Source organism: Mesoplodon mirus (genome assembly GCF_964341445.2).
Source record: "Mesoplodon mirus genome assembly, contig: HAP1_SCAFFOLD_999, whole genome shotgun sequence".
Taxonomy (NCBI): domain Eukaryota; kingdom Metazoa; phylum Chordata; class Mammalia; order Artiodactyla; family Ziphiidae; genus Mesoplodon; species Mesoplodon mirus.
In genome coordinates this window covers 134,140-146,557 of record NW_028295051.1, presented here as the reverse complement: position 1 = coordinate 146,557, position 12,418 = coordinate 134,140, and positions in this window count along the sequence as shown.

The window sequence follows — 12,418 nt, the reverse complement described above, 5'->3', positions numbered from 1 at the left end:
ATAGATGATCTTATGTGCAAAGCAGAAATAGAGACACGGATGTAGAGAACAAATGTATGGTTCCAAGGGAGAAGGGGCGGTGGTGGGATGAATTGGGAGATTGGGATTGACATATATACACTATTTTTTTAATACTTTTTTTAACATCTTTATTGGAGTATAATTGCTTTACAATGGTGTGTTAGTTTCTGCTGTATAACAAAGTGAATCAGCTGTATGTATACATATATCCCCATAGCCCCTCCCTCTTGCATCTCCCTCCCACCCTCCCTATCCCACCCCTCTAGGTGGTCTCGAAGCACCGAGCTGATGTCCCTGTGCTATGCGGCTGCTTCCCACTAGCTATCTGTTTTACACTTGGTAGTGTATATATGTCCATGCCACTCTCTCACTTCATCCCAGCTTACCCTTCCCCCTCCCCATGTCCTCAAGTCCATTCTCTATGCCTGTGTCTTTATTCCTGTCCTGCCCCTAGGTTCTTCAGAACCATTTAAAAAAATTTTTTTTTTCTAGATTCCATATATATGTGTTAGCATACGGTATTTGTTTTTCTCCTTCTGACTTACTTCACTCTGTATGAGTCTCTAGGTCCATCCACCTCACTACAAATAACTCAGTTTCGTTTCTTTTTATGGCTGAGTAATATTCCATTGGACATATATACACTATTAATACTATGTATAAAATAGATAACTAATGAGAACATACTGTATAGCACAAGGAACTCTACTCATTGCTGTGTGGTGACCTAAATGGGAAGAAAATCCAAAAAAGGAGATATATGTACATGTATAGCCGATTCACTTTGCTGTACAGCAGATACTAACACAACATTGTAAAGCAACTATATGCCAATAAAAATTCATTAAAAGAAATAACAGGATCTGAACCCAGGTAGTATGATTCCCCCAAACCCACACTGTTTTTCACTAGTTGATGCTTCTCTAAAACAAAAACAAAAAAGCACTCAATAGATTGTAGCTATTATTATTACTACCCCTTTAAAAGGAGAGATCTGAAATTGTTGAACTCTTAAAAAGACAGAGGATTATAATGCTTTCTTGGTGGTGGTAGCGTTGTTATAAACAAACACTAAGTTGTTTTGTATGCCACCCTTCTGGATTGTATGACATTCTAAAGGGCGGTCTAGGCTTCTGAGAAGCTTAATGCCTCATATAGCAGATGATTATTGAAGGCATATTTTTAACTTGTTTGCTGCTCTGTTTATCCTTGGTCCATCGAGCTTTACCCAGGGAAATTAAGTTCTTAATATCAGGCCAAATAAAAATTAAGAAGATACCTTTTCTTGAAACATGCACCTACACGGAAAAGCAGCATAACAGTGTTTAAAATCATGGACACTGAAGCAAGGCTTCAGGCCTGGGTTCAAATCTTTGCTTTGCTACTTTCTAGTGATTTTTATGAAATTCCTTAAACTCTCTGTGTCTCAGTAGCCACATCTGTAAAATGGGCTTATGGTAATAGTAATACCTGTCTCTAGAGTTGTTATAATAATTAAGTTACTTAAGCCATGCAGGGTACTTAGAACTGCTTGGCACATAGTCACTGCTCAGTCAGTCTGAACTAGTATTACATACAGACCTTCCGTCCCACAGCACAAAGCTAAATAAAAGAAAACAAAGGAAAGTCGTGGGGCATCAACTTCTGTTTTGGGTTATTCTTGTCTATAAACCTTATTCTTTTTAAGTGAGTGAAAAAGAAATTTTGAGAGAGAGGGCTTCAGAAAATAGCTGTGGGGATTTTACTCAGCAAATTCCAGGGCTTAAGGACAAGGAAGTGTGACATTTTAATGAGTTATAAACACCAGGTGGTGCTGTAAACAAGTTCAGTAACAGGCTCTTCACCTCCCCTCTGGCTGCCTCTGGGCTGCCACTGCCCTGTGCCCTCTTGAGCTGAAGAGACCCAGAAACCCAAGCCTCTTTTTTTTCTTCTTCTTCTTTTTGAAACAATTCCAACACATAGGAAATGTGAAAATTCAAAGACAGTTACAAAAACTTGTGGTATAATTTAATTGTTTATAAGTTAACCCCTTTTAAAAATGAGTCCACAAATAACATGTTTATTTCAGGAAACAGTTTGTATAGAGCAGTGTACATTATGTTTTAAGAAATGGAAAATCACTACTAGGTGCAATCCATAATTAAACTCACAGATAACTGTTAAAAATTAACATTTTAAACACCCCAAATTATAATAACTTGATGAATAACTTCCTTTGGGAATCCAACCAAATTTGTACGTATGAGGCCCAAGTCAAATGGTCCCCTGCTTCCCCTTCACCAAGCTCTGGCTACACCTTTTGTGCAGAGAAAAGACTGGGCACATGACTTGGAATTCTGGTTGCTTGTCTGAACCTTCATTATAGGGGGGGTCAGAGTTTTCCTCATAGAGAAAACTGCTGGGTACTTTCCTAGCCTCTTATCCACCCACCTCTTCCAGGCCTGGCTTGTCACTCACTACCTTCTTGAGACTATCCATTTCCATACCTGTCCCAGAGCAGATGCCCTCCTAACACTTCCTCCCTCTTTGGTCCTCCTCTTGGGAATAGTATTTCCCAGACCAAAAGATAGCAGGAGGCCATGGGGAAAGAGAAGTAAGTTAATATTTATTGAACACCTACTATGGGCCAGGAACTGTCCTGGGTGCTTCATCTGCATCATCTCATAACAACCGTAAACCTAGTATCTGTCACCATTTTTTTCATGTGGGGGAAACATGCTTGGAGAAATTAGATATGTAAGGCTTCCAAAGTTAAACAGCTAGTTAGTGGCCAATGCTGCATGTGTTTTCTGTCATCCCCATGAGACTGAGAAGGAGGTCAGGACGAGCGGCTCAGATGGAGATGAATCTGCAGGGGATTCTTTCAGTCTGTGGCCACGTCTGGTCCATTTTATTAAGCCCAGCAACTCTTAAGCATGAACTCTTCTCTCTGACTCCCTTCCCACGGCTTTACTTAGTTCAGGCCTTTGTTAGCCTCTTCCTGTGGTACAGTCCAGACTTTGGAACCTGCTAGCTTAGGCTTCAATGCCAGCTTTACCTTTTACTGGGTGTGTGACCTTTGTCAAGTTGCTTGCCTTTGTCTTACCTCAGTTTCCTTATTTGTAAGACGGAGATAATGACATCTTTCTTAGGAAGGAGAATTGTGAGGTTGAAATGAAACCACATATGTACTTATAGATCTCATCAAATCCCGTTCTCTCCCTTTTGCTTGGACTGCCTACTGATTCATCCATGCTACAAATATGTACTGTGCACCCACCATGTGCCAGGCATTCTTTTGGGCACATAGGATAGACCTGCTTCCTGCACTTGGAGAATTAGAGTGCATGGGGGAGACAGGAAATAAACAACGAGAAGCTAGATAAAAATATAATTTCAGATGGTGCTAAATGCTGGAAGAAAATAGAGCAAGGTCAATGGATAGAGATCTTTGGCTATCTTGTTTCCTCTGCACAGAATGCCCTGTCGCCACTGTGGAACTCTTACCTTTCAAGACCCCCTTCAAATGATCCCCCGCCCCTGTCTACGGCCATACCACCCTGAACGCGCCCGATCTCGTCTGATCTCGGAAGCTAAGCAGGGTCGGGCCTGGTTAGTACTTGGATGGGAGACCGCCTGGGAATACCGGGTGCCATAGGCATTTTGCCTCCCGCTGCGGCTCCGCCTTCTCCTTTAGTCGCCCGTGGCGGTGGCCGCCAGCTCCGCACCCCCGACGGGCACCGCTGCAGGCCCCACCTCCTCCGGCCCCTCCCACCACAGCGCGCCAGAGGGGGCGCTCTATGCGGCCAGAAGGCGGCCCTGCAAGGTGGCCGCACCCCAGACGCTCCCGGGGTGGCTGGCCCGGACCCAGACTCCGCCGCGGGCCCGGGTGCTGTCCGTGCGGCCCGCGAACCCCTCGACCTGCACCTGGCCGCCCCCTCCGGCGCCCTGCCCCGGCGCCGCCACCTGCCCGCGGGTGTGGCTCTCCACAGCTCCCTCCGGATAAAGGCCCCCCTCCGCCGTTTCGCAATGGCCGGGGGCGGGAGTGGGAGCAGGGGCCGGGGCCGCTTCCCCGGGCCTGCCGGCCACCAGGGCGGGTGGTAGGTGTAGACGGTTGCAGGTGTAGACGGTTGCAGGTGTAGACGGTTCGACAGAACCACTTTCTAGGCTCTTGTAGCCAAGTCATGGCCACCAGTCAGACTGCATCCTGGCCATCCTGCAGGGCACAGAGCTCAGTAAAGGTAGGTATCCACCCCTTCTACAGCAATGTCAGTGGGCTCTCCGGCTTTGGCGAGTTAAGGACCCGGCTTCCATACCCTGCCCCACATGAATGTATAGCCCCGCCTGTTCCCTACAGATAAATACACACAAGATAAATGCAGCCCTCATGCCCTCTCCCCATCCTGTCCCGGCAGAAGGTGGTGGCAGAAATGAACCGCCTGGGCATGATGGTGGACTTGGCCCATGTCTCGGATGCTGTGACACGGCGAGCCCTACAAGTGTCACAGGCACCGGTCATCTTCTCCCACTCAGCTGCCCGGGGTATGTGCAAGAACACTCGCAATGTTCCTGATGATATCCTGCAGCTTCTGGTGAGAGACTGCCCTGGCCCTCAAACCTAAAGCAAGAGATTCAAACCAGGAGCCCTTGAACCTGAGCCTCTTCTCCCTCCATTTCCTCAAACGCCAGGTTAAATATCTTCTGCCCCCAAAACCCACGGTCCACAGCCCCTGAACTCTTCAGCCCTAGGTGGTAAGATACTCCTCCAAACCCGGAAACCCAGGGCCAACACACCACCCAGACCAGGGCTGCGGCTCCTCCATTCACACAAACCCAGAGAGGAGACGACTCTGACCTCAAAGCCAGGGCTGAACACCTTCCTCACAGGGGCCGAGAGAGTGAGCAGGCAGCTGGCTGTGCTGGGGGCCAAGCTGACTGTCCACGGGTCCGCCCCTGCAGAAGAAGAACGGTGGCAACGTGATGGTGCCCTTGTCCGAGCGGGTGCTGCAGTGCAACCCGTTAGCCAACGTGTCTACTGTGGCAGGCGAGCCTCACCCTGGGCTCTCTGAAAACTCGGATTTGGAGCTGAAGCTGGGTCCAAATTTAGGGAGGACTTCAGAAGAGCCCCAGTGGTTTGACCCACCTATTGGCAATAGGTACAGCACCCAAAAACCCAAGAATGGACAGTACACAGCACCTTGGTGCCATGTGGAACTGGAGCCACAGAATCAAAACTGCGATACTGATGGGTATCAGGGAGGCTGTCAGACACTGCTTTAGGTCAAACACATAAAGAAAATATCCACTATCAGAACCGTTGTTTGACTGACTTTTTTTCACATCTTTCTGACAAAATTCGTCAAGTTGTGAGTACCTCAAGCGTCATTACACTTCTGTTCAAGATGTAATCTCTGGCTCACAATCATTGTTTAGCTTCTGTATATTGCAGTGTACATGAAGGTCTGTATTAGTCTGGTTGGGCTGTTATAGTGAAATACTATAGACTGAATGACTTAAACAGCAGAAATTTATTTTCTCACAGTTCTGGAGGGTGGAAGTCCAAGATTAAGGTATTGAATACCATAAGAATTGGTTTCTGGTGAGAACAATCTTCCTGGCTTGCTGATGGCTGTCTTCTTGCAGTGTCCTCACACGGCCTTTCCTCTACGAGCAGAGGGAGAGAGATCTCTGGAATCTATTCCCCTTCTTATAAGGACACCTTCTTATCAGTCCCTGTCAGATTATTTCCTCACCCTTATGACTTCAGTTAACTTCAGTCACCTCCCTAAAGGACCTATCTCCTATCTTCTACAGTCAAATTAGGAGGGGCTTCAACATATAATTTTGGGGGGGACACAATTCAGTCCATAACAACAACTTAAGATAGCTTTCTCTGATTTTCAGTCTTTCACTAATACCTCCCTCTTTGTCTACGAATTATTCAAGTTTCCTTAAAATTTTTTTTGATTTTCTTACATTATCCCTTCCCTTTAAATGCTGTCTTCACTTCTTAATTGGCATTTCTTGCAAATGAAGGCACCTTTCCTCACAATGTATTGATTACTCTCCCCACTGTAACACAGCGTCTTCTCCCATGACTTTCCTGAAATGGTTCCATTTCTGTTCATAAAAGTTTAGTCATCCAATCAGATGGTTTATTTTCAGTTCCCATAGCATTTTGCCTTTGGGAAACAACTGACTCCATTAAATGGTGCTTCTTTTCAAACTACCTTCCTTTATGTTTTATAGCAATCTTATGATTTCTGTTGGCATACCACCTAGCTTCTTTCTGATCATTCTTTTTATTTTTATTTTTCAGTTGTTTCTCTCCTCACTCCTTAGCGTTAGATACTACAGACAGTTGGCCTTCTTCTCATCTCTTATATACTCTCTCTCTTACTCCAGCAGCTTTGCTTACCATTTAATATATTATCTGCCAGGCGCCTTCCATCTGTTACCAACATCTCTCCCTCTGTCTTTGTCATTTCAGCCTTCGCTATGCTCTCTGAGCTCTCACAGGCAGATCTATTGAACACAGGAATCTCAGTGGAAAATACGAGTACGTTATTTCTCTACTGAGTAAAGCCCTTACAGATCACATGGTCCTGATCCATCTTGCAGCCACGTCATCTGGACTATTTGACCTCCCATGTCACAATAGCAGAGGACCAGACAAGAGGGACACTGGCTCCTAATGACCTCAGCTCAGAAGTGATACACTTGATTCTGCTTCTTTGCCACTGGCCACAACGAATCAAAGGAAAACAGTTGAACTACAAAGGAGGATGAAAAATGTAGATAAGCACATAGGATATTTGATGAGCACTATCTCGAGGTGACATCACCTCCCATCAAACTTTTATTTCACAGAGAAAACACAGACTATAAAGCAAAAACACCCCAAACTAACTTTTTCTCTTTACGTCCAAGAATAGCTTTTCGACATAGTTTATCAATACCTATTCTCACTTCCTCAGTATCTTCCATTCATTTTCCCACCTCATTGGGATTGTTAAGGTTTTCCTCTTTAGCGATTTTATTTTGGCCCCCTCCCATTAAAAAGCTGCCCCCCTCCCATTAAAAATTACTCTTGCTTGATGCCAAGTAATTCTCTAGTTACCTTTTCTCTCTTCCTAATTTCACAGTGCAGTTTATCAAAAATTGTATTTATTCTCATTGTCTGTATTTTCTTATCTTTATGTACCTCGTGACTCACACAATTTTGCTCTTTTCTTCTTACTTATCTGCACTGGAATTGCATTCACCAACATTTAATTTGTGATTAAATTGAGTGAATGTTGTTTGGTCATTACGTCACCTTTCAGCAATATTTGATTTTGTTGATCAAACTTGTCATCTCAGAAAAATCTTTCACCTTAACAACAGTAGCATCTTAACCTGCTACTTCTTCCTCCTGCCTCTGGACATCCTTATCTCTTTCACTGGGCACTCTCACTTTGCCCTCTGCCAAGAGATGTGTATTTCTCAGAAGCTCTCTTCTGCCCTTGATAGATGGTCTCATCTACTCTTGTGATTCCAGCCACCATATATATCACAGATCTTGACCTAAAACGTACATATCTCTCTCTCCTGAGTCTCTTACAAACTTAACTAATTGCCAACTGAACAACTCTGCCCAAATATAACATGGACACTTAAAATTAATTATGTGATGTTACTGAACGATTAATTTTACCTTCAATACTTACTTCCACTATTCATCTCTCTACATCATTTATACCACCGCTATTTGTACACTTGTCCAAGTTGGATACTGGGGGAACACTGAAGACTCTGGACTCTGACAACCCTCAGAATGGGAGAAAATAGTTGCAAACGAAGCAACTGACAAGGGATTCATCTCCAAAAAATATAAACATAAATAAATTTGTAAACTATATAAGCAACTCATGCAGATCAATATCAAAAAAAAACAAATACCGTATAATATCACTTATATGTGGAACCTAGAAATATGGTACAGATGAACTTATTCGCAAAGCAGAAATAGAGACCCAGATGTAGAGAAGAAACACATGGATACCAAGGCGGGGGGAAGGGGGGGATCAATTTGGAGATTTGGATTGACATATATACACCAGTATGTATAAAATAGATAACTAATGATAAACTATGGTACAGCACAGGGAACGCTACTCAATGCTCTCTGGTGACCTAAATGGTTAGAAATATTAAAAAGAGGAAATATATGTATAGGTATAACTGATTCACTTTGCTGTACAGCAGAAACTACCACAACATTGTAAAGCAGCTATACTCTAATAAAAATTAATTTAAAGGAATAATAAAACTCTGGACTCTGTATAATCATCCCTCACCTTCACAATTAATTCAGTAACCAAGTACTCTCTAACCTAAATTCCTACTATCTCTCAATATTGTCTACTTTTATTCAAGCCTCTTGCCACGACTTGGTTCTGAGCTACATTTTCTCTTATTTATGGAACATAAACCGTCTCTTAACTTTTAACAGAATAAATCTTTTAACAGAATAAATATTCATTGAGTACCTACAACACTGGTAAATAAGGACATTGTTCACATGCAGTTTACAATGTAGTAGGGGCAATGAACTATAAAATAGAACTATACCTCTCATAGGTAACTGGACAGCCAAGTTTTATAAGAACACGTAGAAAGGGAATTTAATCTCTAATGGAAGTCATGAAAAGCCAGAGATTCAATGTTTATTTGGAAACTTGTATGATGAGAGTGCATTAACCAAGGATTGAATGAGTAAAGTATGATACAAATTGATGACATTACCTGGAGAAAGTTCAGCAGTAAGAGAAGTCTAACCCTGAAGTCTACTGAGTATTGCTGAAAACTTATGGAAGAAGGAGATGCTAAGTAAGGATAGAGAAAGCAGATGAGGGTGGACTAGTAGGCAAGAGCACAGTGCTTGAAGCCTTTTCCCCAAAATTAAAGAGAAGCTATCAAAGAGCTCTAAGCCATTGAGTGAAATTTAGGTTGCAATGCAGAGAATAAACAAGACAGAAATAATACTGGAGTCAGGGAAAAAGTGAACTGGGATGTTACATCCGAGTACGAAATGTAAAAGATATGACAATGGACATAGAGAAGAATGGACATATATGTGTGTGTGTGTGTGTGTGTGTGTGTGTGTGTATACATATATACACACATATATGTGTGTATATATATATGTGTGTGTGTATATATATATATGTGTGTGTGTATATATATATATATATATATATATATATATATATACACACACACACACACATACATATATATATATATAGTATAATTATGACAACTCCTAGGGATTGTTCCAGAGTTTAAGGGAGGGGAGAAGAGTAAAGAATGACTCTCAGTTTCTTGCTTGGTTAATTGGGTTAAAACAGTTTGCAATAAAAAAGATTTAGCTTAAGTCATTTAATCATTTTAAGTGCATTCTGAATCCTATACAAATAAGTTTGAGAAATTTAAGAAAATTGTGTTTCCTTAAGTTTTGCATATCTTTTGTTATTCCATGTAAATTCCCTTCTTTTTCATATGATTAAAGAAAAGTTATGAAAAAAATAAGAGAGAAATGAGAGAAAATAAGATCTTATGAAAAATTATGAATGATCTTTATCTGTTTTTGTGCTTACTGTAATTTCTTACTGTTTATCTCTCTATATACATATTCTGAGATATCTTCTCAGACCTGCTGAATCAATCTGTGAGGAGTAAGTTTAACTAATCACTCAGATGAACCTAAAATTGGTTCATCTACAGGAATAACCAACATAAGAGAGTAGTCACGGTAGTCTCAAAATTAGAGAAGACTTCCCAATTATTCCCATTATGTCCAAGAGAGAATATGAGCAGGTACTTCAAGTATCCGAACTTCGTATGATTAGATTCTGCAAAAGCATTTTAAATAGGAAAAATACATAGAAGAAAGGTTAAGACAAAACTTCCCCAGGATAAAATGGATCCCATATTTTCACCAGATGCCTTTACTCAGGAAAAAGAAATGTTAAAGAATTGTAACAGTATCCAACCTGGAAAACAAAATACAGAAATTTTCACCACTAAGCCTGAGCTCTGTACAACTCTGATTTAGTGTTTTTTCAAGCCTTACACCGCAGTCTCTATTTTTAAAATATTTATAAGTAACCCATTTTGTAGGAAAACACCTAACTTTCATCATAAGAATTATGACACTTTATACTTTTATTCCAGCCTAACTTTTATACTCTATTTTCTACCATTTGGCAACTTATACCCTACGCTCTAGTCAAAAAAATCTCATTTACAATCACTTAAACATATTGTGTTGGTTCTCAAGTCCAGGATGTTCCTTCTGCCTGGTATGCCCCTGACCTTCTCTCCACGTGGAACATTCCTACTGACATTCAAAACCTAATTCCAAACCCCCTCATTGTTGGCATCCTCTTTAATATCCCCTATTAGCAGGGTTAGTGACTCCAAGTTCTGTTTTACAAAGTTACATTTTTATGATCTATTTATTTAATAGCCTCTCCCTATTTGATTGTAATGAGTTGTTTATGCATCTCTCACACTCTCTTTTGAGTTCCTCTGGCCTTTATTTTTTCTTTTATCTCTTACCCATAAGCACAGTGCTTGCCCCATAGGACGTGCTCAACGTGTTGGCTGAGTGAAAAAAGACACCTTTTAGCTCTAATCATTTGTGAAATGTCATTTAAAATGCCATCAGATTACCCTTTGTTTCCTAACTTAATTTCTAGTACTATAGAATGTACACTCAGAACACCGTCAGTGGCCTACAGAAACAGTGTTCTCACTGGACTTCCATGCATATAGTCAACCCCCTTATAACTTTCTCTGGCATACAACTGCCAGACATGTTATTAAAAGAAAATGATGTACCAACCCCTCACCTATTGGAAAACTTCCAGAAGCTCTCCATTCCTTATTGTATCTTTTCTACTTGATTTTTCAAATACCTCTGTCTTACTTCATCTATTCAGAACTGGCTTTTCTACCTTTGCTTTCATTTTCAATTTCATTCATATCATTATCTGCACTTACCCATAGAACCTAAGCATATTTCAGTTTCTTATGCAAGTTTCCTCACTAGAGGTCAAAGGGGCAAGGACTATTGTGATAAATTATTAAATAAATAGACGATAGGACTTTGTTCTATTGGTCTGGGAAAATTACTACCTGAAACAAAAGAATTCTGGAAACTGAAGGGGTCAGACCAGTCAGCTTTGTTTACTTCAGACTCAAATCAATGTCTTGTCTTTACCTGAGCTCTGGTTACATTTAGAAAAAAGTACTGTAAATACAGTGAATGAGCAAGGCCACTATCTGAGACGTGTCTGGGTCCTTAGTATAGTAACTGAGGGAATGGTAAGCATTGGTCAATGTTTGCTGATTGATGACTCAATAGATCTGGTTAAGCCTCACCATCAGAATTCCAGATTTTTTAACAAGCTTCTCAGTCTTTTCAACCCAAAGAAAAAACTAAAGAAAACCAGATGACAAGAATTTCAAATTGTAAAATATCCCGATTGTCAAATTTAAATAGGGATATCCTGTGCAATGGAGAGGCTGGCTGGTGCCAATTTCACATTTTGTTCTCTAGTGTCTGGACGAAGCCTGCTCTGCCAGTGAGCTGACAGGTCGAGAGCACTCCAGCTTCCACAGACACCCGAGAACTTTCTATTTTTCATGGTGTTCCTACCTTACCTAAGGGAAGGACTATATTCACAATGAAAAGAGTTATGATTCATCACCAGTAGAGAGATTCTTCCACTTTCTGGGTGCCCACGTTAAAAGTCTGGTATAGTCAACACTCCCTCTAACGTAGATCATGTATTGAAATGAGAAAACTATCACCTAATATGGCCAGAGAGGTGAAGGGACTTGGCCCAGCTGAGCCCAGGAGACACCACTAATTCAAAACCTCAACCATTAACGTAGTGATTGTGATCAAGGAGACTTACAGCACCTAAGAGATTCAAAGAGCATATTAATCCACCTCTGGCAACACTGCCAGTTTAAAAGAATGATTAACCTTCTCTCCCACTTGATTCAACCTGGCTATGTATTATACCACTCTAAATGCTAGCAGACTCTATGCTTATGGCTTCCATTAGGTAGCACTTAGTATACATGAAAACTTTCTTCAAGAAGTAATTACTTTTGAAACCATAAACATTTCAGTTGGGAAAAGTGAAAAAGAAAGGAGGTGCAAGTAAAGGGAACTAGGAAAAAATAAGAAAATACCCTCAAATATAAACATGTTGATTCAAAAGATAATTTAATGGGGATTTAAATGATACTAGGTGAGCATTTATTCTGTTTCTGCTTTAAATAAAGCATTCTGTTCTATTTGTTAGGTGTTGTACTTGTTTAGTATCTAATGTCTGTTAAAAGCCTCTCGAAAGAGATG